The sequence below is a fragment of the Ursus maritimus genome, unplaced genomic scaffold (assembly GCF_017311325.1).
Source record: "Ursus maritimus isolate PB19 unplaced genomic scaffold, ASM1731132v1 scaffold_28, whole genome shotgun sequence".
NCBI lineage: Eukaryota > Metazoa > Chordata > Mammalia > Carnivora > Ursidae > Ursus > Ursus maritimus.
The window spans coordinates 24,863,739-24,868,708 of record NW_024425341.1 but is presented as its reverse complement, the minus strand read 5'-3'; positions in this window follow the sequence as shown (position 1 = coordinate 24,868,708).

Below are 4,970 nucleotides of genomic sequence, written 5' to 3'. Positions count from 1 at the left end.
TGAGTTCAGAACTCTGGGGGGACACTCCCAAGATAGAACAATTAAATTCTGGATAAGAAACACTCTGATAAATTGATGGTTTTATGAGAAATAGGAGAGGTTTCAAAGGATTCCAATCTTGAAAGAGAGAGAGGAGAGAGAGAGAATGAATAAATCATTATATCTTGATATCTGGACCAAGGCTGGGAATCTGAGAAGTACCAGACAAGAGGGGTAAGATGTCATGATGGGTAAGTATGTAGAACATATCCAGATTCTAGGGTTGGCATATTTAGAGAAAAATAAAAACCAAGGGATTTCAAGGAATTTCTAAAGGATCTACTTTAACAAACAGAAGGCAAATGATTCCAGAAGTTCTGAGTGAGTTTCAAGAAAAATAGCAAGTAGAGTGGCCATCATCTGTGGAAATCCAAGCTTTGTAAAATATAACACTAATATTTTGACTAATTTATGGATTCTGTCAAAAATGATGAAATAATATGTTGGACAGCAAGGCATCTAAGTAGGGAGATAGACAAGCTAAGTTAAGGTGTTCTTAGATTCTTTTATTGGTAGATTGGGGTATTAGATGGTTTTAATTTTCTACTTACATTTTATCTTAGAAAGATTGCAAGGCAATCATTTATAGAATAGAATTAGAATAAAATGAGTAGAAGTTGGACTAACCAAAAGAAAGTTGGGCTAGTTATATTAATTTTATACAAGATAAATTTCAAGCCAAATGCATCATTAAGGCAGACAGGAAGGGAAAGAGATGTCTATGAGTCACACTTTTTAGTGCACTCATGCTCCTTACAAAGGATGTGACATCTTTCAAGACGGAACAGATAGAAAACGGAAGCACATATTTAAAAAAAATGGTCTTACGCAACTACAGCCATCACATATCATTATTAACCTTATTAGGTCAATGAGAAATCGTATACCCTGCTGTTTGGCGGGTGATTTCTATAACAACGCTGGGAAATAACTTGACTTTATGTTGTAAAGCTGCTGTTGGAAATAGCCCAAAATACAGAAATAACTCAAATGATAATTAATGGAAAAATGGATAAATAAATTATGATACACTCACAGAAAACAGCAATTTAAAAAAATGATACATAACAAAATACCAAAATGTGAATAACTCTTAGAAAAATAACATGGAGTAGAACTAGGATGATCGGTAGGGGAAGAGAGGGATAAAGAAAGGAGGGGTAATCAGAAGGGGGAATGAAACATGAGAGACTATGGACTCTGAGAAACAAACTGAGGGCCTCAGAGGGGAGGTGGGGGAATGGGATAGGCCGGTGATGGGTAGTAAGGAGGGCATGTATTGCATGGTGCACTGGGTGTTATACACAACTAATGAATCATCGAGCCTTACATCGGAAACCGGGGATGTACTGTATGGTGACTAATATAATAATAATAATAATAATAATAATAATAATAATAATAATAATAAAATCATTAAAAAAAAAAAAGAAAAATAACATGGAGTAAAAAAAGCAAGCCCTGGAAATGGTCTTACATTATGTTCCAATTTTTATAAAGTTCATAGTAAAATTAATACATTTTAGGTATATAAAAATATGATGAAGTTAATTTTTGAACAGTAATGTAATGGTAAATATAAAATTCTGGAGAGCAGTTATCATGAAGAAGGAAGGAGGTGGGAGACACAAGGGGGCCGGAAAACAAAGGTATATGCAAATTGTTGGTAATAATATATTTTTGGTTAGGTTGATGCTCTTTACGGCATTCATTAAACTGCTGTGCTTTATATATGTTGCTTATGTTTTAAGCATCAAAATTATATTTTAAAAGATCATAAAGGGCAAATCCTTTCATAAAGGATCTGAATAGACATTCCTTTAAAGGAGATACACAAATGTCTAATGAGCCCATGGAAAGATGGTAAACAGCATTAGCCATCAGAAAATTGTAAATCAGAACCACAATGAGATAACACTTTACACCCACTAAGAAGACTTAAAATGAAAAAAATACAGATAATAGTAAGTGTTGACAAGAATGGGGAGTAACTGGAACCCTCATCCACTGTTGGTGAGAATGTAGGATAGTGCAGCCACTTCAGAAAATACAAATGGTTAAACAAAGAACTATTCCTGAGTAAACAGGCAGGAAGAGGGAGAATATAGGTCCACATAAAGCTCATACATAAATGGCCATAAACAGCATTATTCCTAATAGCCAAACAGTGGAAACAACCCAACTACCCACCAGCTGCTGAATAGATAAAGATGTCATATGTCCATGCGGTGCAATATTATTTGGTAATTAAAAGAAATACATGCTCTAGGGGCGCCTGGGTGGCACAGCGGTTAAGCGTCTGCCTTCAGCTCAGGGCGTGATCCAGGCGATCTGGGATCGAGCCCCACATCAGGCTCCTCCGCTATGAGCCTGCTTCTTCCTCTCCCACTCCCCCTGCTTGTGTTCCCTCTCTCGCTGGTTGTCTCTATCTCTGTCGAATAAATAAATAAAATTAAAAAAAAAAAGAAATACATGCTCCAATATGGGTAAACCTTGAAAACATTATGCAAAGTGAAAGAAACCGGTCACAAAGGACAGCATCTTGTATGATTTCCATTTATATCGAATATCCAGAATAGGCAAATCCATTGGAACAGAAAATAAATTAGTGCTTGTCTAGGGTTTGGGGGGATAGAGAGATTGGGGAGTGAAAGCTCAGGGGTACAGGGCTTCCTTTGGGGGTGATGGAAATGTCTTAAAGTTGGTTGTGGTGATGGATTAATAACTCTGAGTATATAAACACATTCAACTGTACACTTTAAATGGGTAGATTGTATCAAAGTGTAAATTTTTTCTCAATTAATGTTTCTCATTATTCACAAGAAGAAGTCAAAGGAAGATTACCCACCTGAGAAGAACCATTCCAGGGGAGAAAGAGATACTTGTGGTCTTAAGTTCTCAAAGAAGTCTTCATCAAAACAGAGAATCTTTAGCTGTCCGTGAAAATAAGCCCCTCGAGTGATTTTGGGGGATTCAAATAGGAAGTCTCTTCAAAGAACCTTGATAAGCAGGAAATAAGGCTGTTGGAATTATATGAAATTTCCAAAGTCTGAAGGGAATGTTGATTCTGTTGTCAGTATGATTTGTAAGAATTATCTAATTTTCAGCTACAGCTTCTCTTCTATTTACAATAAAATATGCTGTTACATCATTCTCAAAATTTAGCTACTTTAAAGAATAATAACTCTACAGAATAGTTAATAGCTCCTGGACGTAATGCGTCTTATTGATTTGCCTATAATAATTTCCAGGTAAAATTTAGGCCACCAAATGCTAGAATATGTAACCATCCAAAGAAATACAAAGAATTTAATGCACAATTACATGTGGAGAAGTTTGAATATAATCCAATTTTGTACTGATAAAAAAAACGCATATTGCCATATTCTTCTTCTAATAACGCCGCACATAAGACGATATGTATACTCTGGTGCTAAGTGTATGATAACTGTGCTTTCCACAAATCTTCTGCTTCATTGGATATGTAATGACAATTTCTAAATAAACACGCCTCTTATATCCCACCGAGTGGTACAGATCAACTTGCAAGGTTAAATATCTGAAAAATAACTTTCTTTACACCAAATCCTATCTTCTCATTAGCTCATGATGTAGAAATACTGTTTCAGTGTTATTTTAAAAAAATTGGACTATATGGGGTGATTCTTTCTTTCTTTCTTTCTTTCTTTCTTTCTTTCTTTCTTTCTTTCTTTCTTTGATTTGATTTATTTATATTTAAAGTAATCTCTACACCCAACATGGAGCTGGAATTCACAACCCCAAGATCAAGAGACTCACGCTCCACCAAGTGAGCCAGCCAAGCACTCCTGGGGTGATTTTCTTAAGTAACACTTTCAGTTAGGGCTCTCCAGAGGAACAGAACCAATAGGAAATAGATAGATAGATAGATAGATAGATAGATAGATAGATAGATAGAGATAGACAGACTGATAGACATGAGGAGATTTATTACAGAAATTATCTCATGTGATTGATAATATAGGTGAGGAAGCCCCAGGATGTGTGGGCCTGGAGAACCAGGAAGGCCAGTGGTATGACTTCGTCCAAGTCTTAAAGTCTGAGAACCAGGGGAATGGAAGGCAGGAGAAGATGGGTGGATCAGCTCAAGCCCTGAGAACTCGCCCTTCCTCTCCTTCTTTGTTCAATTCAGGCCCTTAAGGGATTGGAAGAAGACACCTGCAGTGCTGAGGGCAATCTTCCCGATGGGGTCTATTCATTCGAAGGCTAGTCTCTTCTAGAGACACCCTCACTGATTGCCCAGAAGTCATGTTTCCTGAGTTATCTGGGGCCTCTCTTAGCCAGGGGCCAAGTTGACACATTAAAATTAGCCATCACACACAGAACTTGATTGGAAATAGATTCTTCTATTTGTAGATCAAATGAGGAAAAAAAAAAGCCCTTAAGCAAATTATTATTATTACTGAGTGCCAAGGAAAAGCAAATATCCAAATAAATTAATTGTCCAGAAAATATTCTGTGCAGCCTTCCCCTTAGCACTGGACCAAACACCTGCTCCCGTCATGGGCTCGGATAAAAGCGCGTCCCCATCCAGGTCCAGGGCTATTGCTCTGCCTCCGCTCAGTGTTGGAAAGTCTCCAGCGATCTCTTACACGGCTTGTCTTCACCTCTGCATTGTGTTTCTCGCACATATGGGCATCCCTTAATGAACTACCAACTCCTTAAGGGCTGAAGTTTTTCTTGATCAATCCTCTATTTACCTGGAATCCTGCCTGATACAGCAAGCACCGTTTAGAGGTCAAGGTCATGGATTCTGCTTTCAGAATGTCCGGGTTTAAATGTGACCCAGTAGCTTTTGATTTGCACTTCGCCGCTTTGTGGTTCAGTTCTATCATCTAGCAAATGGTGGTTAAAATAGCACCTACATGCTCAAAGCGTTGCTGGAGGATTAA